At 36.6% G+C, this 24,826-nt stretch overlaps 1 long non-coding RNA gene and 1 pseudogene across 2 annotated transcripts; one reads left to right on the top strand and one right to left on the bottom strand.

Annotated features, from left to right (window-relative positions):
• Positions 1–17,912: 17,912 nt before the first annotated feature.
• Positions 17,913–22,968, bottom strand: LOC119541446. 2 transcript variants are annotated; one of them, XR_005218271.1, is made up of 3 exons: positions 22,710–22,968; positions 18,710–18,900; positions 17,913–18,035 (listed from the first exon to the last, which is right to left on the bottom strand). It is a non-coding gene; the product is annotated as an uncharacterized LOC119541446 (long non-coding RNA). The 2 variants fall into 2 exon arrangements; XR_005218272.1 differs by having other exon boundaries at positions 17,915–18,035; positions 18,702–18,900.
• Positions 19,726–22,307, top strand: LOC119541442 (annotated as a pseudogene).
• Positions 22,969–24,826: the final 1,858 nt, after the last annotated feature.

Below are 24,826 nucleotides of genomic sequence, written 5' to 3'. Positions count from 1 at the left end.
CACATCTGGATTTTCTAGATGTAAAGAGGATGCCGACATATTATAAAGTATAACTAGAAAATCACATCTTGTAATGTCCATTTCTTAGGGAAAAAAAAATTATAGAAATGTCTTCTTGAAATGACTGAAATGGAACTTAGACTGCCTCTGGAAGCAACACACTAGGAGCAAGCCACACACATCCTTGCTTGTTCTTTGGTAGAGGACATGGAGCAGAAGGCTATGTACAGGAAGAAAAAGTTCTATGCCAGACTGGTCATATTTAGAAGATATTTTAATATTATAACTATTAATCTGCGTGTGCATTTTATTTCTCACTCCTCTATATATAGTTGACAATGCTAAGTACTTTTTGAAATATCTCCTCTTCCTAGATGGTCTGAAGTGCCTGACATATGTTAAAAGTAGAGGTAGTAAAAGAACATATTTTGTAATTATCTTTTTGTTAAAATTAATATGAAATATTTTGTGGGGTTTTTTGGAATGGCCAAACCATCTCTCTGAGTAGTACACATTTGTGCACTGGTTTGGCAGGAGGAGGGAGAAGGAAGTGCAAAGGGTTGTAGGCCACTGTGTTTATGAGACAAGGTTAACCACTCTCCCTATGTTTGCATGTTTGGTTTTACTTTGCTGTGTATATAATGGACAAATACATCCAAATTTACATCTAGTCTTCTAGATGTTTAAACAGATTGCCGGTGTATGACAAAAATAGTAAACTAATACATCTTGTACATATTGTGTTTAAATTCCTAGGAAAGACTGTCTTCTGAAATTTTGAACATTTATAGCTCCCAGGGTTGGTGATGGAAGGATAAAAGGGAAGGGTTCTAGACCAGAATGTTCATATTTAGAAGACACTTTCAGATTAACTATTACATGTGTGCAGTTTGTTCAAGACTGCTCTGTATATAATGGACAAACTAAGTCCTTATTTGAAACATCTAGTCTGTCTAGATGTTTAGAAGTGCCCAATGTATGTTAAAAGTAGCAGTAATAAAATATTACTTTGCATATATCATTTTGCTCAAATTCATAGGAAATAGTATCTTTTGGAAATGGGCTTGTTAAACCATCTCTCTGAGCAGCATACTTGTTCAGTGGTTTGGAGGAGGTGGGAGGGAAGCAGTTGCAAAAAGTAGTATGTTAATGTAGCTTACAAGGGATGATAGTGTGATTGTGAAAACCTTGTGGATCGCACTCTATCCAGTGTATGGATGGATGAGTAGAAAAATGGGGACAAAAACTGAATTGAAAATTAGGGTGGGATGGAAGGAATGATTTGGGTGTTCTTTTTTACTTTATTTCTTATTCTGATTCTTTATGGTGTAAGGAAAATGTTCAAAAAGATTGGAGTGATGAATGCATAATTATATGACGGTACTGTGAACAGTTGATTGTTCACCATGGATGATTGTATGGTATGTGAATATATCTCAATAAAACTGAATTAAGGAAAAAAAAACAGAGGAAAACAACAAAAAAGTAATATGTTAGTGTGTTCAGACAGAACTTTTTCTGTATGGTCTGTGCATTTTGTTGGCTGTATATATAGTGTATACAGTGGACAAATGAGTCCTAATTTTGCAACATCTAGTCTTTAGCTGTTGAAGAGGTTACCAGTGTATGACAAAGCAGAATTGGTAAAATCATCATGTTTTGTATACTTTTGTGTTGAAATTCATTGGAAATCCTGTCTTCTGTAAATGCCTTTTGGGTATGAATTTGTTCAGCCACCTCTAAGCATTACACTTGCCTGTATTTGTCCCCTAAACTGGCGGTGGAGAAAAGGAAGTAAGGAGAGAATGGTTCCAGGCAAAGATGGTCATGTTTAGGAGATACCTCGGGTTATAACCATTGTTATGTGTGTGCAGTTTTATTTAACGATACTATGTCTGCAGTGGATGAGTAAGTTCTTATTTGAAATATCTCCTCTTTCTAAATATTTAGAAGCTTGATGTGTTTAAAAATAGTAGTAGGATAACACTATACTTTAAATAGCTTTTAAAAGTTGATGGGAAATATTGTCTTTGGGAATGGAATTGTTAAATCACCTAACATTGTACTTGTTCACTGGTTTGAGGGAGGTGGGAGGGAAGAAATTGCAAAAGGTGTTTTGCTAGTGTGTACCAGAAAATTTATGATCATCCATTGCCCAGTATGTTTATGCATTCATTTAACTTTGCTGTACTGTATATTATTGTGTATATACTGGACAAATGGGTCCTAATTTTATTATAACTAGTCTCTAGATATTAAAAAGGTTGTCAATGTATGGCAAAAGTAGAGTTAGTAAGCAAACACATTTTGTACACTTTGTGTTAAAATTCATAGAAAGACTGTCTTCTGAAAATGACTTTTGGAAATGAAATTGTAAAACCACATCTAAGTGACAATATGTCTATAAACCATCCAGTGGGTTTGTGATAGAGAGAAGGAATTGGAAGAAATGAAGGACTAGACCAGAATGCTTCTATTTAGAAGACACTTTCAGATATAACCATTGTTACATATGTATAGTTTATTCAACACTACTGTGTATATAGTAGACAAAGTTAAGTCCTTATTTGAAACATCTAGTCTTTCTAGATGTTGAGAAGTGCACAACGTATGTTAAAAGTAGAGGTAGTAAATAACAAATTTTGTAGACATCTTTTTTTTAAATCCATATGAAATATCTTTTGGAAATGGAATGGTCAAACCACCTTCAGAGCAGTACACATTCTGTTTGTGCTGTTTCAGGGAGGAGGGAGAAAGAAGTACCAGGGGCTCTATGCCAGTAAGTCGATAAATGTGCAAGATAAACCATCATCCTGTATGTTCTGTGCATTTTGTTTCACTTTACTGTATATATATACAGTGGATAAACAAGTCCTATTTTTTTTTTATCATCTAACTTTCTAGATGTTAAAGAAGTTGCCAGTGTATGACAGAAGTAGAGTTAGTAAGCTAATACATTTTGTTCATTTCATGTTAATCTTTATAGGGAAGACTTTGCTCTGAAAACAGAATTTTACTTGTGGAAGCAAAATTGTTAAGATACCCTCTAAGCATTGTAGATGCATTCACTGGGTTGATGTAGGTGAGAAGGGGAAGGGTTCTTTACTGGAAAGTTCCTATTTAGCAGACACTTACAAATTATATCCTTTGTTATATGTGTGTGGTTTATAAAATGCTATTGTCTGTATTGTGGACAAATTTAAATCCTTACGTGAAACATCTAGTTTTTCTAGATTGTTAAAAGTAGGGAGTGAAAATAACACTTTAAATATTTTTTCAGTTAATACAGAGGAATGACTGTTTTGGGGGAATGGCACTGTCAAACTAGATGTCTTGGAGCAGTATGCTGAGGGGGTGGGGGTAGGGGGGGCAGGGAAGGAAGTACAGAGGCAAGTACTCTTTGACTGTGAGTTGTTAGACAAGTTCCAACTGTCTGACCATTGTTCTATAAAGGCCTTAGTTATTGCTGTATGTTAAAGGACAAGTACTAATGTCAAAAGTATATTAAAAATAGAGGTAGAAAGACAATCCCTGTAGAAATGTCCTTGTCTTACTTCATAGGAAGGACTGTCTTCTGGGAGTGACTTTTGCTAATCCACCTCTTGGAGCTAGACATATTTCTGTACTTAGTCACTGAAATTGTGGAAGGGCAAAGGGAAGGGCCTTTCCTTGTATCTCTATATCTAGAAGACAGTTTTAGATTGTAACTATAGTTCTATGTGCTTTTTTTTGTAAAATCCCTGTGTTTATTATGAATAAGATTCACTATTTCACATCTAAGCTTTTTAGATATCTTCAGGTAACAATGTATGATAAAAAGTAGAGCTAGTGAGTTAACAAATTTATAAATATCATTTTGCTAACTGAAAAGAAGCACCTTTGACATCGAATTGTTAAACCAGCTCTGAGCAGTATACATTAGGACTGGTTGGCTACAGAGGGGCAAAAGAAAGTGCAGGGGGAGGGTGTATGCAGATGTGTTCATATTGCCATTTTGATGTGACCACTGTATGTGTACATCTCTTGGCTGTACCGTAGGAAAATGTTGTTAAATAGTTCAATGGAAACATACCTTGCTATAATTTCAGTATAGATCTGACAATGAATTCTCTTAGTTACATTATACGTACTGGATTCTTGCTTTTGTCTCATTTTAAATTGAGCATTAAAAGAATGCACTATTTGTAACGCTGCCAATATGTATATAGGCCTTTTGCATTTTTGTCTTCTATGAAATTTCTGTCCCCAATAAAGGCAGGAATACATTTTTTCCCCTCATTGAGTTGGTGTCATGTAATTATTGGTTATCCCAATACTCATGGCTTTGGGACTTTGAATTAGTAAATATTAATGAAAAAGCATGATACATTCTATGTGATCTCAACCACATAAAAATGTATGCTCAGTTGTTGTACATACATAGGACCTAGAAGGATATGTCATACTGTAAACAGCTTGTGATTTTGGATGACTTTGTGTTCTGTGCTTCTTGTACTTTTCAGTTTTCTACATTGCACAATTAACTTACAAATTTGAAAAAAAAAAAAGTTGTTTATTTAAAAACATCATTTAAAATGTTATTTTATAAAAATAATAAAATATGTAAATATAGTGATTTAAGAAAAAATGTTTACATCACTTAAATCATAGATTTTAATCTCTACAATAATATCAACTATTGCAGTGTTTACACAAGAAGAATGAGATCATAGGGCTGAGCTTTTTATTTAAGATGAAAGAACCCATCTGGAGAGATCATATTAGAGCAGTAAGCCCTTGCTATCATGCTTTTGTCCCATCTGAGCGTTTCATGTTAGGTGTTCCCATCTCATCTGTGTGAGGTTATCAGGGTTATCAGAACTGGACTTGGGGGCAGAGGATTAGTAGGCAACCATCTACACTGTGATTTGGAAGATTCTGGAAAGCATCTCCTTCCCCAAATATATCTCCACCAAATTCTCTCAGGATATCTGAAATCCAGGTCTTGAATGTGTTCCATGTTTTCTGACATATCTGTTGCTGAAGAATCTAGTTAGTTTTTTCTCCAAAGCACACTATTTGCAAAGTTGGTCCCTGTCATCTGGTAGATGATGGTGCACAAAGGCTAGTAATGCAGTGAGTTCAGAATGGAAAACTGACGTGATAAAATTCATAACCCAGGAATTTATGCCTTTTCTAGTAAAATACTGTTTTATTCTAAGTAAATACTAGCTAAAGACAAAATGTAACACATCTAACAAGATTTAAAAGAATTAGATGATACTCTGTTAACAAAGTTTACCAACAAAAACTTGATTTGCTCTTGGCTCCCAAACTTAAAATGAAAATTTTCTCAGGATATTTCAAGGCTCTGAAACTATATCTTAACATCATAAAACTATCTGTCCACTATTAGGTGAATGCTTGTCTAATCAGAAAAAGAAATTATTTTTTTTTCTGGTTTTACTCATTAACCCAAAACATATTCTCTGCTTGAATCTTCTATTTGCTTTACAAAGATTACTGCCTTCTCTCTTTTTATCTTTCTTCATGATTAACTGAAGAATAGCACCAAAAAGTTATGAAACTGTTGTACCTGATGTTGCCTCTGTTAAGGAGTTTTACCAATTCTGCTCAAAATTCAACTCAGACATGCCACCAACCTCCTGTGACATCAACCTGCTCATTAAACACCTTAAAAATTGTACACTGAAATGAACAAAACAGTAATCACAACAGCTGATGCAAACCTTTAGCCAACTTTTTTTTTCTATTATTTTTCTTCTGGACATGAAATATATTTTTAAAAAAATAGCTAGCACTTTGTAACAGAGTTGCTGGATATCTGTTATAAACATGGAGGTAGCTTAATTTCCAATCTTCCCACAACCCCTTTTGAAAACCACAGAGAGCAACCCAGAGAATTTTTTAAAGACAAACTCAATTTTTCATGACACCAGGAGACAGAGAAAACCCACTAACACCAAACTAAATGGAAGTGTTTTCAAAATCAGCTGAGATTAGCAGAGCTCTTTGGGAGGCTGGGCAAGAATGAGCAATAGGAATATTAGGAGGAAAAGGAGAGTATGGATGAGGCCTAGCAGCAACAGTTCTCATAAATCACCAGCAAAATTACTCTCCGAGAAGGGGAGAACCTCACCCTGATAGAGCTGCTGGTCAGGGCTGAGTTTGAATAGGTTTCAAGTGCTGGGGAAGACAAAGAGAAAAAGATGGGAGGTGCCCAGGGGTATCCAGAGGTGGTAAATCTCAGAAAACAGTAGCCTAAACACATGCTCTAAAAATGAAGAATTCACTTTCTCAGGCAGGTAAAGCATTGATAAAGGAATCAGGGGAATGCAGGACTGGATGTAGACACCATCCTGAACCAGGTGAAGTTCAGAGAGGAACAGGAAGTATGGCTACACAAAGGTGAAATATTTAAAGAAAAAAGATAAGGGGACAGAAAAAATATCTGAAGAAATAATGACTGAAAATTTACTAAATTTGATGAGAAACATTAATCTACATATCCCAGAAGCTCAACATCAAGTAGGCTAAACTTGAGATCTACACCTAGACATTCATCAAACTGCTGAAAGACGAAGAGAAAATTTGGAAAGCAGCCAGAGAAAAATAACTCATCACATTAAAGGATCCTCAATAAAATTAAAAGCTGACTCATAATCAGAAACAACAGAGGTCAGATGGCTGCAGGATTACATATTCAAAGTGTTGAAAGAAAAAAAAATCCACCAAGAATTCTATATCTAGCATCACTATCTTTCAAAAGTGAAAACAAAGTAAAGACATTCCCAGATAAACAAAGACTGAGAGAATTCACTGCTGGCAGACCTGACCCTACAATAAATTCTAAAGGAAGTCCTTCAGGATGAAAAGAAATGACACTAGTTAGTAACTTGAATTCACATGAAGAAATAAAGAGTACAGGTAAAAGTAATTACTAGTTTTCTATAGATGCTGTAGCAAATTATCAAAACAACCCAAATGTATTATTTCACAGCTCTGGAGACAGAAGTCCAACCCAGGTCTCTCTGGGCTAAAGTCAAGGTGTTAGCAGGGGTACATTCCCTTCTGGAGACTCTAGATGAAAATCCACTTAATTCCCCTTCCAGTTCTTAGAGGCTACCTGTATTCATTGATTCATGTCCTCCTTCCAACTGCAAAACTCACAGTGGCATACTGAGCCCTTTTCACATTTCATCAATCTGACCTTCTCTTCTGCCTCCCACTTCCACTTGTAAGGATGCTTACGATTACAATGGGCCCACACAGATAATCCAGGCTAATCTCCCTATCACCGGTCAGATGATTGACCACTTTAATTCCTTCTGTAACCTTAATTGTCCTTTGCCACATAACCTAACATAATCAGTTTCCAAGGATCAGGACAGGAACATACTTGGGGAGCCATTATTCTATCACACATACGTAAATATAAAAGACAGCATAAATATATTTTTTACTTATTTATCCTCTTAATTTAAAATAAAACTGCATAAAACAATTTTACAACTGTACTGATGTGCTTATAACATATAAAGATGTAATTTATATGACAATAATGGTACAAGTCAGGAGGGAACGAAGGGAATTATTGAAACAAAATGTATACATACTATTGGAATTAAGTATTATTCCAAACTGTATTGTTTTAAGATGCATTTTGTAATCCCCACAGCAATCACTAAGAAAATAACTCGAGTACAGTAAAAAGAACCAACGAAGTAATTAAAATGGTACACTAGAGTATATCTATTTAAGACAAAAGAAGGTAATAAAAGAGGAACAAAAAAGACATGCAACAGAAAACAATCCATCATTATAACAACAGAGACAGTAGCCATACCCCTACCTACTTACACATCCTTAAGCACCTGTCAGTAACTGGTTCAGGAAAGTATAATGCATTCAGATATAAACTACAAAAAGAAATTCTATAGTATCTACAAAAATATTCTATACCGTGAGAAAAATGTGGGAAAGCAGAGAAAAACTTCCCTAGAGGAAAAAGAAGAGCCACCAGAGAACAGACAAGAATTTTACTCAGTCAAAATCACAATTATGAAGGAAAACTGCTGGGCAGAAATAAAAGAACTGAGGGAAGAAAGGAATAGACAACAGATAGTGATGGTAGAATAGCTAGCAGAAAAAAGAAAAAGAGGACCTGCATGGGATCAGGAAATAAAGCAGAAAAAAAAATAAGAATAAGTGATTTAAAAGTACAAGGGAAATAAATAGACAGTTTGGAAAGCACAGCAACGGTTAGAGAAGAAAGAAATGAGAAAAGCAAACAAAATGAAACCAAAATAGACAAAGAGATAAAAGGGATGAGAGACAAACCCGCAGATTTAGAAGACGGGCAAAGGATATCACACATTTGCATGGAGTTCAAAAGAGGAACGCTAGAACAATGGAATAGAAAACATACCTGAAAATATAATATAGAAAATACTCCCAAAACATAAAATTCAAATCTACCTATTTAACAGGCACACTGTATCAGGGAAAGTTCGCAACACATCAACAATACTGAGACATATCTTAGTAAAGTCATCTTTAAAGATGAAGAAAATCTTTTGGACAGCCAAGCAAAAGGAGCACATTGCTTATTTAAAAAGTAAAGATAGAGGAGGCGGGGCAAGATGGCAGACTGGTGAGCTGTAAGTTTTAGCTACTCCTCCAGGAAAGTAGGTAAAAAACCAGAAACTGCGTGGACTGGACACCACAGAGCAATCTGACTTTGGGCATACTTCATACAACACTCATGAAAACGTGGAACTGCTGAGATCAGCGAAATCTGTAAGTTTTTGCGGCCAGGGGACCCGCGCCCCTCCCTGCCAGGCTCAGTCCCGGGACAGGAGGGGCTGTCAGCTCCGGGAAGGAGAAGGGAGAATTGCAGTGGCTGCTCTTATCGGAAACTCATTCTACTGATTCAAACTCCAACCATAGATAGACTGAGACCAGACACCAGAGACTCTGAGAGCAGCCAGCCCAGCAGAGAGGAGACAGGCATAGAAAAAAAACAACACGAAAAACTCCAAAATAAAAGCGGAGGATTTTTGGAGTTCTGGTGAACGCAGAGGGGGGAAGGGCGGAGCTCAGGCCTTGAGGCGCATATGCAAATCCCGAAGCAAAGCTGATCTCTCTGCCCTGTGCACCTTTCCTTAATGGCCCTGGTTGCTTTGTCTATTAGCATTTCAATAACCCATTAGATCTCTGAGGAGGGCCGTTTTTTTTTTTGTTTTTTTTTTTTTTAAATCCTTTTTGCTTTTTCTAAAACAATTACTCTAAGAAGCTCAATACAGAAAGCTTCAACGAATTGCAATTTGGGCACGGCAAGTCAAGAGCAGAACTAAGAGAGCTCTGAGACAAAAGGCAATAATCCAGTGGCTGAGAAAATTCACTAAACAACACAACTTCCCAAGAAAAGGGGGGTGTCCGCTCACAGCCACCATCCTGGTGGACAGGAAACACTCCTACCCATCGCCAGCCCCATAGCCCAGAGCTGCCCCAGACAACCCAGTGTGACGGAAGTGCTTCAAATAACAGGCACACACCACAAAACTGGGCGTGGACATTAGCCTTACCTGCAACCTCAGCTGAATGTCCCAGACCTGGGAAGGTGGAGCAGTGTGAATTAACAAAGCCCCATTCAGCCATCATTTGAGCAGACTGGGAGCCTCCCTACACAGCCCAGCAGCCCAGAACTGCCCTGGGGGGACGGCACTCACCTGTGACATAGCACAGTCATCCCTCAACAGAGGACCCGGGGTGCACGGCCTGGAAGAGGGGCCCACTTGCAAGTCTCAGGAGCCATACGCCAATACCAAAGACTTGTGGGTCAGTGGCAGAGACAAACTGTGGCAGGACTGAACTGAAGGATTAGACTATTGCAGCAGCTTTAAAACTCTAGGATCATCAGGGAGATTTGATTGTTAGGGCCACCCCCCCTCCCCTACTGCCCAGAAACACGCCCCACATACAGGGCAGGCAACACCAACTACACACGCAAGCTTGGTACACCAATTGGGCCCCACAAGACTCACTCCCCCACTCACCAAAAAGGCTAAGCAGGGGAGATCTGGCTTGTGGAGAACAGGTGGCTCGTGGACGCCACCTGCTGGTTAGTTAGAGAAAGTGTACTCCACGAAGCTCTAGATCTGATAAATTAGAGATAAGGACTTCAACTGGTCTACAAACCCTAAAAGAACCCTATCAAGTTCAGCAAATGCCACGAGGCCAAAAACAACAGAAAATTATAAAGCATATGAAAAAACCAGACGATATGGATAACCCAAGCCCAAGCACCCAAATCAAAAGACCAGAAGAGACACAGCACCTAGAGCAGCTACTCAAAGAACTAAAGATGAACAATGAGACCATAGTACGGGATATGAAGGAAATCAAGAAGACCCTAGAAGAGCATAAAGAAGACATTGCAAGACTAAATAAAAAAATGGATGATCTTATGGAAATTAAAGAAACTGTTGACCAAATTAAAAAGATTCTGGACACTCATAGTACAAGACTAGAGGAAGTTGAACAACGAATCAGTGACCTGGAAGATGACAGAATGGAAAATGAAAGCATAAAAGAAAGAATGGGGAAAAAAATTGAAAAAATCGAAATGGACCTCAGGGATATGATAGATAATATGAAACGTCCGAATATAAGACTCATTGGTGTCCCAGAAGGGGAAGAAAAGGGTAAAGGTCTAGGAAGAGTATTCAAAGAAATTGTTGGGGAAAACTTCCCAAATCTTCTAAACAACATAAATACACAAATCATAAATGCTCAGCGAACTCCAAATAGAATAAATCCAAAAAAACCCACTCCGAGACATATACTGATCACACTGTCAAACATAGAAGAGAAGGAGCAAGTTCTGAAAGCAGCAAGAGAAAAGCAATTCACCACATACAAAGGAAACAGCATAAGACTAAGTAGTGACTACTCAGCAGCCACCATGGAGGCAAGAAGGCAGTGGCACGATATATTTAAAATTCTGAGTGAGAAAAATTTCCAGCCAAGAATACTTTATCCAGCAAAGCTCTCCTTCAAATTTGAGGGAGAGCTTAAATTTTTCACAGACAAAGAAATGCTGAGAGAATTTGCTAACAAGAGACCTGCCCTACTGGAGATACTAAAGGGAGCCCTACAGACAGAGAAACAAAGACAGGACAGAGAGACTTGGAGAAAGGTTCAGTACTAAAGAGATTCGGTATGGGTACAATAAAGGATATTAATAGAGAGAGGGAAAAATATGGCAAACATAATCCAAAGGATAAGATGGCCGATTCAAGAAATGCCTTCACGGTTTTAACGTTGAATGTAAATGGATTAAACTCCCCAATTAAAAGATATAGATTCGCAGAATGGATCAAAAAGAATGAACCATCAATATGTTGCATACAAGAGACTCATCTTAGACACAGGGACACAAAGAAACTGAAAGTGAAAGGATGGAAAAAAATATTTCATGCAAGCTACAGCCAAAAGAAAGCAGGTGTAGCAATATTAATCTCAGATAAAATAGACTTCAAATGCAGGGATGTTTTGAGAGACAAAGAAGGCCACTACATACTAATAAAAGGGGCAATTCAGCAAGAAGAAATAACAATCGTAAATGTCTATGCACCCAATCAAGGTGCCACAAAATACATGACAGAAACACTGGCAAAACTAAAGGAAGCAATTGATGTTTCCACAATAATTGTGGGAGACTTCAACACATCACTCTCTCCTATAGATAGATCAACCAGACAGAAGACCAATAAGGAAATTGAAAACCTAAACAATCTGATAAATGAATTAGATTTAACAGACATCTACAGGACATTACATCCCAAATCACCAGGATACACATACTTTTCTAGTGCTCACGGAACTTTCTCCAGAATAGATCATATGCTGGGACATAAAACAAGCCTCAATAAATTTAAAAAGATTGAAATTATTCAAAGCACATTCTCTGACCACAATGGAATACAATTAGAAGTCAATAACCATCAGAGACTTAGAAAATTCACAAATACCTGGAGGTTAAACAACACACTCCTAAACAATCAGTGGGTTAAAGAAGAAATAGCAAGAGAAATTGCTAAATATATAGAGACGAATGAAAATGAGAACACAACATACCAAAACCTATGGGATGCAGCAAAAGCAGTGCTAAGGGGGAAATTTATAGCACTAAACGCATATATTAAAAAGGAAGAAAGAGCCAAAATCAAAGAACTAATGGATCAACTGAAGAAGCTAGAAAATGAACAGCAAACCAATCCTAAACCAAGTACAAGAAAAGAAATAACAAGGATTAAAGCAGAAATAAATGACATAGAGAACAAAAAAGCAATAGAAAGGATAAATATCACCAAAAGTTGGTTCTTTGAGAAGATCAACAAGATTGACAAGCCCCTAGCTAGACTGACAAAATCAAAAAGAGAGAAGACCCATATAAACAAAATAATGAATGAAAAAGGTGACATAACTGCAGATCCTGAAGAAATTAAAAAAATTATAAGAGGATATTATGAACAACTGTATGGCAATAAACTGGACAATGTAGAAGAAATGGACAATTTCCTGGAAACATATGAACAACCTAGACTGACCAGAGAAGAAATAGAAGACCTCAACCAACCCATCACAAGCAAAGAGATCCAATCAGTCATCAAAAATCTTCCCACAAATAAATGCCCAGGGCCAGATGGCTTCACAGGGGAATTCTACCAAACTTTCCAGAAAGAACTGACACCAATCTTACTCAAACTCTTTCAAAACATTGAAAAAAATGGAACACTACCTAACTCATTTTATGAAGCTAACATCAATCTAATACCAAAACCAGGCAAAGATGCTACAAAAAAGGAAAACTACCGGCCAATCTCCCTAAAGAATATAGATGCAAAAATCCTCAACAAAATACTTGCAAATCGAATCCAAAGACACATTAAAAAAATCATACACCATGACCAAGTGGAGTTCATTCCAGGCATGCAAGGATGGTTCAACATAAGAAAAACAATCAATGTATTACAACACATTAAAAACTCGAAAGGGAAAAATCAATTGATCATCTCAATAGATGCTGAAAAAGCATTTGACAAAATCCAACATCCCTTTTTGATAAAAACACTTCAAAAGGTAGGAATTGAAGGAAACTTCCTCAACATGATAAAGAGCATATATGAAAAACCCACAGCCAGCATAGTACTCAATGGTGAGAGACTGAAAGCCTTCCCTCTAAGATCAGGAACAAGACAAGGATGCCCGCTGTCACCACTGTTATTCAACATTGTGCTGGAAGTGCTAGCCAGGGCAATCCGGCAAGACAAAGAAATAAAAGGCATCCAAATTGGAAAAGAAGAAGTAAAACTGTCATTGTTTGCAGATGATATGATCTTATATCTAGAAAACCCTGAGAAATCAACGATACACCTACTAGAGCTAATAAACAAATTTAGCAAAGTAGCGGGATACAAGATTAATGCACATAAGTCAGTAATGTTTCTATATGCTAGAAATGAACAAACTGAAGAGACACTCAAGAAAAAGATACCATTTTCAATAGCAACTAAAAAAATCAAGTACCTAGGAATCAACTTAACCAAAGATGTAAAAGACCTATACAAAGAAAACTACATAACTCTACTAAAAGAAATAGAAGGGGACCTTAAAAGATGGAAAAATATTCCATGTTCATGGATAGGAAGGCTAAATGTCATTAAGATGTCAATTCTACCCAAACTCATCTACAGATTCAATGCAATCCCAATCAAAATTCCAACAACCTACTTTGCAGACTTGGAAAAGCTAGTTATCAAATTTATTTGGAAAGGGAAGATGCCTCGAATTGCTAAAGACACTCTAAAAAAGAAAAACGAAGTGGGAGGACTTACACTCCCTGACTTTGAAGCTTATTATAAAGCCACAGTTGCCAAAACAGCATGGTACTGGCACAAAGATAGACATATAGATCAATGGAATCAAATTGAGAATTCAGAGATAGACCCTCAGATCTATGGCCGACTGATCTTTGATAAGGCCCCCAAAGTCACCGAACTGAGTCATAATGGTCTTTTCAACAAATGGGGCTGGGAGAGTTGGATATCCATATCCAAAAGAATGAAAGAGGACCCCTACCTCACCCCCTACACAAAAATTAACTCAAAATGGACCAAAGATCTCAATATAAAAGAAAGTACCATAAAACTCCTAGAAGATAATGTAGGAAAACATCTTCAAGACCTTGTATTAGGAGGCCACTTCCTAGACTTTACACCCAAAGCACAAGCAACAAAAGAGAAAATAGATAAATGGGAACTCCTCAAGCTTAGAAGTTTCTGCACCTCAAAGGAATTTCTCAAAAAGGTAAAGAGGCAGCCAACTCAATGGGAAAAAATTTTTGGAAACCATGTATCTGACAAAAGACTGATATCTTGCATATACAAAGAAATCCTGCAACTCAATGACAATAGTACAGACAGCCCAATTATAAAATGGGCAAAAGATATGAAAAGACAGTTCTCTGAAGAAGAAATACAAATGGCCAAGAAACACATGAAAAAATGTTCAGCTTCACTAGCTATTAGAGAGATGCAAATTAAGACCACAATGAGATACCATCTAACACCGATTAGAATGGCTGCCATTAAACAAACAGGAAACTACAAATGCTGGAGGGGATGTGGAGAAATTGGAACTCTTATTCACTGTTGGTGGGACTGTATAATGGTTCAGCCACTCTGGAAGTCAGTCTGGCAGTTCCTTAGAAAACTAGATATAGAGCTACCATTCGATCCAGCGATTGCACTTCTCGGTATATACCCGGAAGATCGGAAAGCAGTGACACGAACAGATATCTGCACGCCAATGTTCATAGCAGCATTATTCACAATTGCCAAGAGATGGAAACAACCCAAATGTCCTTCAACAGATGAGTGGATAAATAAAATGTGGTATATACACACGATGGAATACTACGCGGCAGTAAGAAGGAACGATCTGGTGAAACATATGACAACATGGATGAACCTTGAAGACATAATGCTGAGCGAAATAAGCCAGGCACAAAAAGAGAAATATTATATGCTACCACTAATGTGAACTTTGAAAAATGTAAAACAAATGGTTTATAATGTAGAATGTAGGGGAACTAGCAGTAGAGAGCAATTAAGGAAGGGGGAACAATAATCCAAGAAGAACAGATAAGCTATTTAACGTTCTGGGGATGCCCAGAAATGACTATGGTCTGTTAATTTCTGATGGATGTAGTAGGAACAAGTTCACTGAAATGTTGCTATATTATGTAACTTTCTTGGGGTAAAGTAGGAACATGTTGGAAGTTAAGCAGTTATCTTAGGTTAGTTGTCTTTTTCTTACTCCCTTGTTATGGTCTCTTTGAAATGTTCTTTTATTGTATGTTTGTTTTCTTTTTAACTTTTTTTTTCATACAGTTGATTTAAAAAAGAAGGGAAAGTTAAAAAAAAAAAAAAAGAAAAAAGACAAACAAGGGAAAAAAAAAAAAAAAGATGTAGTGCCCCCTTGAGGAGCCTGTGGAGAATGCAGGGGTATTCGCCTACCCCACCTCCATGGTTGCTAACATGACCACAGACATAGGGGACTGGTGGTTTGATGGGTTGAGCCCTCTACCATAAGTTTTACCCTTGGGAAGACGGTTGCTGCAAAGGAGAGGCTAGGCCTCCCTGTATTTGTGCCTAAGAGTCTCCTCCTGAATGCCTCTTTGTTGCTCAGATGTGGCCCTGTCTCTCTGGCTAAGCCAACTTGAAAGGTGAAATCACTGCCCTCCCCCCTACGTGGGATCAGACACCCAGGGAAGTGAATCTCCCTGGCAACGTGGAATATGACTCCCGGGGAGGAATGTAGACCCGGCATCGTGGGATGGAGAACATCTTCTTGACCAAAAGGGGGATGTGAAAGGAAATGAAATAAGCTTCAGTGGCAGAGAGATTCCAAAACGAGCCGAGAGATCACTCGGGTGGGCACTCTTACGCACACTTTAGACAACCTTTTTGAGGTTCTAAAGAATTGGGGTAGCTGGTGGTGGATACCTGAAACTTTTAAACTACAACCCAGAACCCATGAATCTCAAAGACAGTTGTATAAAAATGTAGCTTATGAGGGGTGACAGTGGGATTGGGAATGCCATAAGGACCAAACTCCACTTTGTCTAGTTTATGGATGGATGTGTAGAAAAGTAGGGGAAGCAAACAAACAGATAAAGGTACCCAGTGTTCTTTTTTACTTCAATTGCTCTTTTTCACTCTAATTATTATTCTTGTTATTTTTGTGTGTGTGCTAATGAAGGTGTCAGGGATTGATTTAGGTGATGAATGTACAACTATGTAATGGTACTGTAAACAATCGAAAGTACAATTTGTTTTGTATGACTGCGTGGTATGTGAATATATCTCAATAAAATGATGATTAAAAAAAAAAAAAAAAAAAAAAAGTAATCACGATGGGGGCACGATAATTATCGGCACACCTCTCCTAAAACTCATCAACTCAGTTTCATCAGGAAGAGACTCTGAAAAAGAAACACAATTTGGGCAATGTATTTTCTAAAGGATGGTTCAGCAGCTTTCCAATTTACCCAGCTGAAGGAATTAATTGATACATATTCAGATGAAAGAGAAAAGTATACCTGATAAAGAAATGCAATGTTTGATACGAGACTGGACACTATCTTTGTTTTTTTCCCTTCTATATTTCTAACATGATTGCTCCTGTTAACCTTTTGTTTGGTCTATAGGTCATGACTGGGTAATTGTTGAGGTGTGGACCACGTCCCTAGGCGACGTATTTGTACTATGACCAGGTAAATTTAAAGATTGTGGCAATGTTCCAGCGAATACATAAGAGAACGCCTCTGTTGTGAAGGGAAATACAACAAGAATAATTAAAGAAACGGACTTTTTTTACTGATAAATTTCCAATTCTTAGAGACAACCTTTCTATACATGGAACATGAAGCACTGTTAATACTGTGAAGAAATGAATTAAATAAACACAGTTCCGACGTAAAAAAAAAAAAAAAAAAAAAAGTAAAGATAGAAAGGAAATCAGGATATCAAATTACTCAACAACATTCAATGCCAGAAAATAGATTAAAATACAACAAACTTACCATACACTCAAGGAAAGCATGAGCCAGTCAAGCTTTACTTCAGATATAAAGGCTACAGACAATAACTTTATTTAGTTTTGACCTCAGGTGTATAAAATTGAATTAATCAGAAATCTTGCTTCATGACATATTTACATCCTTAATCCACACATCCCTCATTTATGTATGTATACATATATGCGTTTACTTAATAATGCAATAATTTTGTTAAATTATTTTTAAAAGAAGCCATTATATTAAATAACATCATAAACATCCACGAAACTAACATGAAAACTAGAGCAATAGCTTTCATCTACCTCTGGTCTCCTTTCCTATCCCATCTACCTGTTTCCCTCCACCAGAGGTAATGATCTTCCTGAAATTTTGTTTATTATTCCTTTTCATGTATGTAGTATTATCATACATATGTATTCACAAATAAAAACTGCAAAGTTTCAGTTGTTTTCAACATTATACACTGTGTATAATCTCCTGAGACTTCATTTTGGCAAAAAATATTACCATATTTCATTGACTATAAGATGCCACCAAATGTAAGATACAGCATTCTTTTATGTAATACTTAGAAAAGTCTTCTAATTAAAAGATGACCTGCCATCAATTTTAAGATACAATCCAATTTTACAGGTGTTAAAATGAGAAAGATGAGTATTGATAAAATATAGTACATTGCTAAGATTCATCTAAACTATTGGGTATGAATGTAATTTTGACTGTTGTGTAAAATTCAATTTTTTGAATATTCCTTGATTTACTTACCTTTTCGCTTTTTGATGGACGTTCAGTTGCTGCTATTATAAAACAGTACCGTTATGAACATTCTTGTATGTGCTTCCTGGCATACTTGTGCAAATGCTTCTCTTGACTATGAATGAATTCTCTGGATCATAGGACAGTAAAAGTGTAACATTACAAGTTGTTGCAAAACCATTTTCCAGTGCCTGTAGCAATGTATGCTCTCACCAGCAATAGAGTTTTGATCCCATTCCCTTCAACAGTTAATACTATTAAATTGCTTTGAACATTCAAGAATTCAGTGAATGCTATTTCATGTGAACCCTTGTTAAGGAAATTACTAGAGGGTAAATGTAACTAAACAAGAAGCCACCAGGGATTTTTCAACAAAAAGTCTACTCATGAGCACCAAATAATCTATCTGTAGATATAAGATAAAAAGAAAAGGTAAGGGTAACAGAATATAATGTAAATGGTATATGGTCTTAAAACTTATAAAAGATAAAGCTAAAAAAATTGAAAGATAAGGGGGAAGAGAAGGTGGAGAAAAGAATAAGCTCACTGAGTGCCTCACCTGTAATCCTGAAAACCAAGAGATATTTCAAGTTAAAAAAATCTAGTTTAGAAGTATAGCATACCTACCAGTACGAAAGTAAACACTAAGGAAGACTATATTACTAAATTGTATGGTGGAAGGGAAGAAGGGAGGGGGAAAGGAGAGAATACAAGTTCATTTTAATGGTGTCTATCTTACTTTCCCAGATGCTATGACAAATATCATACAATGAATTGGATTAAAATGGGAATTTACTGGCTCACGGTTTCAGAGGCTTGTTTCCTCCCAGGGTTGGTAGTGTTCTGGCAGACTGGCAATCGTTGGGTTCCTTGGCTTTCTGGTTACATGGTGATGGCTCCTCCGTGTGGCTTTCTCGTACCATGTCTGAATTTCTTCTGCTTATAAATGGTTCCAGTAATCTGATTAAGATCCTCTGCATTCATTTGAGCCACACCTTAAATGAAAATAACATCTTCAAGAGATCCTATTTACAATGGGTTCATATCTACAGGAATGCAGATTAAGAACATGTGTTTTGGGTGATACATAATTCAACCTACCGCAGCCCTATACTAGGAAAATAATAGATGATTCTAAAGAGAGAAGAGAACAAAGGCATTAAATCAAAGTATAATTATGTAGCCATTAGAACTGAAGTACAAAGAAAAAGAGGCCACATAGACTAGACTTTAAAAATGTTACATATATATTATAGAACTAAGATTAATGATATCACTAAAAGTAAATATGTTTAATTTACCTATTGCAATAAAAAAAAAGTTATTTTCAGATCAAGTCATAAATCTAAGTCCCAAATCCAAATGCTATGTTCTATGGGGCACCCTGAAAACAAAATTGTTCAGGAAAATTAAAAATAAAAAATAAACAAAAACATAACAGGAAAATAGAAAACAAGAAAGTAGGTAGTGTCATATTAATATTAAAGAAATGAGATTTCAGGCAAAAAAATCATTTTAAAAGGCACTTTATAGTGCTAGTGCATAGGAGTAAAAATGAAGATAAAACAACTATGAATAATATCTCTGCACTAAATAATGTGGCAGCAACACTTGATAAAAGCAGAAGTTAACAGAGGCATGAGGAGAGACAGTTGGGAAAACTTAATAGTTAGAGACTTCATTTCATTTCTCTCAATCCAAATTGGATCAATTGGACAAAAAATAATGCATATAAAAAGTCAAACAGAATTTCTTAGAGAGGTGAAAGGAAATCGCTTCATATTGTGTAGACAAAAACATAATGAACTGAGTTATGCTTGTGAGTCCTAGAAGAAGGCAGTCTTCTTTTTCTCCAAAATATCTGAGGTTGGCATTGGGAGAGATAAGTGGATAGACAGTGGGGAGTTTCTATTCTGTGTCCACTGGGATCCTCTTTCATGGGGATATAGCCACCGAGAGATGCTCCCTGCCAGGCAACTCAGTGCTTTTCACAGATGGAACTGCAATTTACCTGACTATAACAAATAACAAAATAGCTAAATCAAGACAAAGTAATGATAGGAATATGTACTGTAAAGTTATTTTGGAATATGGGAGACCAGATTTAAAAACTAACCACTGGCTCACATGTCTTGGGATAGAGAGTCCATGGAAATTCAGTACCGGAGACTTCAACATTTGCTTGAAAAAAGCAACCTCTCTTCCAAATTTTTATTGACTAAAATGGAACAGCAACAATTAGAGGAACTGAAAAATAATGAGAAATTGGAGAGAAAAAGGGAATCTTTAAAACTTAAAAAAGGTAAAAATTCATTTGAGGCAAATGAAGAAAAGCCAGTCATGAGGAAAAAAAGAGGAACAGATGATGAATCATACAATATTTCAGAGGTCATGTCAAGAGACGAAATTTTGTGGCTAAAAAATAATAAAAGTGAATGAGGATGAAAACACGTCCTCTACTAATCTCTGTGTAGAAGATCTTCAGAAAAATAAAAATTCAAATAGTATAATTATAAGATAGATAGTCTCAAACTATTAGGCAAAATACTAAATTCTTTTCTGACCCAGTATGGAAATGTAATAGACAGGCAGTATTCTTTCAACAACCAAAGTAATGCAATGGCACCAAGTAGAAGGCATGGAATGGCTTAAGATGCTTTAGGAAAAATGGTATTAATGGCATTTCAGCAAACAAAATGGGATTGGGCACTGCTACAATTGCACTGATGATTCAGAGAGGTGTACCTGGGTCTTGTCATGTCTGTGGTGTACCTGGGTCTTGTCAAGTCTACGCTTTGTAACTGAATGGCTGAATTCAAAAGATTTACAGCGGAAATTCCCACAATGCTGTATCATGAAACCTAGCAGGAACATCGAGAATTGATAAAGAATGTTCACAAACAGAAAGGGGCACTGCAGATTCATCCTGTGATAGTCGCATCATCTGAAATAACTATGAGAGACTGAAATGTGTTACAGCATTGCTATTGGAAATACTTAATAATAGCTGAAGGATATGGGATTAAGAACGTGAAGTGCTATCTAATCAGGGAGTTAAAATGATTCAATGCTGATAAACTTCTTTTGACTGGTACACCCTTGCAAAACAATTTACCAGAACTTTGGTCATTGCTAAACCTTTTGTTGTCAGATGTATTTGATGACTTAAAAAGCTTCGTGTCTTGGTTTGACATCACTAGTCTTTCTGCAACTGCTGCAGATGTTATTGCTAAAGAAAGAGAACAGAAAATTCTCACACCTTTCTTACTGAAATCTGATGTTGCTCTTGAAGTTCCTCCTGAATGAGAAGTAGGGCTTTATGCACCGCTTTCGAAGAAACAAGAAATCTTTTATATACCCATTGTGAACTACACAATTGCAAATATTTGAATACAATGAGAAAGAAACAGCTGAACTAAGTCCTACTGGAAGACCAAAACAGCAAAATAGAAAATAATTAAATAACAGTCAAATAGATGATTTCCCTAATGAGTTGGAAAAATTAATCAATCAAATGCAGCCACAAGTGGACCAAGAAAGAGCTGTTGTGGAAGTAAATATCCCTGTAGAATGTGAAGTTACTCTGAAGCTGCAGAATATAATGATGCTATTTCATAAATGCTGTAATCATCCATATTAAACTGTCACATGAGAGTTTAAGGTTGGTGAAGAATTGGTAACAAATTCTGGGAAATTCTTAATTTTGGATTGGATGCTGCCAGAAGTAAAATAGAAGCCACAAGGTATTGCTTTTTTCCCCAAATGACAAAAATGTTGGACATTTTGATGGATTACTGCCATCTTAGAAATTTCAACTTTAGCAGACTTGATGGATCCTTGTCTTATTGAAAGAGAAGAAAAAACATGCACAACTTCAACACAGATCCGTAAGTATTTATCTTCTTAGTGAGTACATGAGTTTGTGGTCTGGGCATTAAGTTGACTGCAGCAGACACAGTTATCATTTATGTTAGTGCCTGGAATCCCCAGTCTGATCTTCAGTCCAAGGATAGATGTCAGAAAATTGGTCAAACAAAGCCAGTTGTATATCACCTTGTTACAGCAAACACTAGCAATCAGAAAATTGTGGAAAGAGCAGCTGCTAAAAGAAAACTGGAAAAGGTGATTATTCAAAAAAATCATTCCAAAGGTGGCAAATCTGGATTAAGTCCATCTAAGACATTCCTGGATCCTAAGAAATTAATGGAATTATTAAAATTTAAAGATTATCAAAAAGAAGTAAAAGGATCAAGAGAGGTCATTAGTGATAAAGATCTATAGTTGTTAAGTCAAAGTGATTTCAGTGATAAAAGGAAAGACTCAAGACAAGTTAGAGAGAAAACGAGGATTTTCAAGATTATTAGAAAATTCTGAAGACTCCAGTCCTGAATTCTTGTTTTAAATTAGAGCTAAAGAATGGGTTTTAAAAGTTCTTGTTTATTTAATGTAACTAGCACAGGAAGTAAGCTAAGAGTCTGCAGTGGTCTTTTCCCAAAGGTACTTGCCAATTCTGGGCATGGCCAATAGGCTGAGGATCCTGGCTTCGTCTAGACAGAGGGTGTCTGCTGGGGAGACAGAAACTACAAAGCTTTTAGTGGTCATTCAGAACTGGGATTTTGGCTAGGAAATTTACTCTTCAATCAAAGTTGGAAGAAAAATTATTTCTTACGCTCAGATTTGGATAGTTTCCTGATTTGATGAAGGCAAAATATGAGATTAAACACAGGCAGTTTATAAAACAATCTATAATAACTCTGAGTTGTAGATTCTTGAACAATTTGGCTTATGAAATACTTTTCCTCACCTCTGAACTTCAATCAGATGCCAACCATTGGAAACTGGTAAAAGTTAGAGAATCAAACATCTCAGATCAACTTATGTTTGCAATCTACGTCAAGGCTCTTTCCTCTTCATGCTTCCCTCAATAAGTCCAAAGAAAACTGTGCCAAAAGAGAAGCCTTATTAAAACAAATATTACTTACACTACCAAAAAAGTATTTGAGTGCCAACAATGTATAAAGTAATATTTACACTCAAAATTATTTCTAGAATTCACTTCAACACCAAACTTCACCCTAACCCCACCCATGGGCTTTTGTTTCAAATGGTGCTTAAGATAAAATTATGGTACCATACCTTAGGAATTGTAATGGGATTTAATTTGTGCTTTCACGGGAGATGCTGTATGAAACAGCTAAAGCTTCAAGATCATTCACACCTGGGGTTGAAGGTTGACAGCATCATTTTACCATGAATAATTGCTTCACCTCTGTAAAACAGGGATGGCATCACAGCCCTCACTGCATTATTATGAGAATTAAATAGAACCATGTGCAAAAACGCACTTGGCACATAAGTACTTAATAAAAATGGTACCTATTTGCATTTCTTTTAAACTATGTCTAAGAAAAATGACAGGCATGCCTGGGTATCCAGACTTGTTAAAAACTTAAGAGCATGTTTTAAAGTGATTGCTACCTTGGAGAGATAAAGTAAGCCTATAAAATGAATTCAATAAATTTCAATATTCTAATTCTATTTTACAAATCTATTAAACCTATCAAATTCATGGTAATTTGGACTTCAAATATAATCTCTTCATGTGCATACTGCAAAACCTCTCAATAGAACTGTTTTGTGAGGCTTATGAGAACAGTATAAGTGCACAGTGGTGGAATCTGATTAGGTGGAACTTGGGCCAGGGAAGCTGTGCTTTTCTACACAGTATCTCTACTAATTTCCATCCAAAACACAAATTTCTAAGCTTAAAAGCAAAATAATTTACAGTCCAAGTACCTTCACTGTATTTCAAGCTTATTGTTTACTCTGATTCTGTTTTCTTATCCTGTTTTAAGGAAAATTCACTCTTTCCATCACCTATGGAATATTTAAATGCTTAAGCAACCATTCCTTGTTTCTTCTGGACTTCCAAGTGTTTTGGAACCAAAAAGTCTTAATTCCCTGCTTACAAACAGTCAGTGGAAAGAAAGACAGGGGCTTTGTCTTAGTTATCTCTATTTCCCGCTCATTGTCTGGCACATACTTGAATTCAGCACAGATTTGTTAAGTGGATTTTCCTCCTTAGCATACTTCATCCTTGGAGCAGCCCTTTCCTGTGTCCTTTCCCAAAGAGAGTATTTCCCACAGTGTTATCTGCTGGCCACCAGCAGGAGAATCACAGGATAACTTTATTAAACTCACCTCCATTCTGAGCCAATAGGGTAGGCCCAGAAATCTGCATTTTTAACAAGAACACTAGGCATTTCTTAAGCAATAAAGCTGAAGGACCACTATCAGACGCTGAAAGTTTACCAGCTTGACTTGTGAATAAATTCCGTTTATCTTCAACTTCACTCTAGCACAGGGGTGAAGTGGTAGGATGCAGAGAGACTGTTAAGGAAGGAACCTATACTGAGAGTTTTCCCAGTCTTAGAAATAGGGGCAGGGGGAAGCAGCCACTTTTATAGTTTCCTCACCTCGACCCGTAACTCCAATCCCAAGCCATGTGAACCACTCCCAGTCCTGGCAACTTGCTTTTCACCTTTCAGAAACAAGGTCTACTTTGCCCTTCTAAATCCCTTTTCCTAATCATAGCTGAGAAGAAAAAATAACAATCACAGTAAGAAGTGAAAGATGTTTAGGGAAAAACCTAATTAAAAATTCTGTTAATAACCACCCACACACCTGCACCCAGTCAGCAGTTTCCCAGGCAACTAGTTTCAAATTTTTAAGTTGCTTTTGTTCCCTAAGGAAACAGTCTAAGTCCCTGTGTTATAGCTTCTTTATGATCATAACTCAGTCTCTGTACAATTGGTAGTTCTAAGGTTTCCTGAAATTTTTATGGAGTGGTCTGAGGCACAGCTGCACTATTTTTTAAGAACCATACTCTCTTTGAAGAATGCAGCATTTTCATAAATATTA

The sequence above is a fragment of the Choloepus didactylus genome, chromosome 8 (assembly GCF_015220235.1).
Source record: "Choloepus didactylus isolate mChoDid1 chromosome 8, mChoDid1.pri, whole genome shotgun sequence".
Classification (NCBI taxonomy): Eukaryota; Metazoa; Chordata; class Mammalia; order Pilosa; family Megalonychidae; genus Choloepus; species Choloepus didactylus.
Note: the sequence above shows the minus strand (reverse complement) of the source record. Positions and strands in the feature narration are given on the sequence as shown.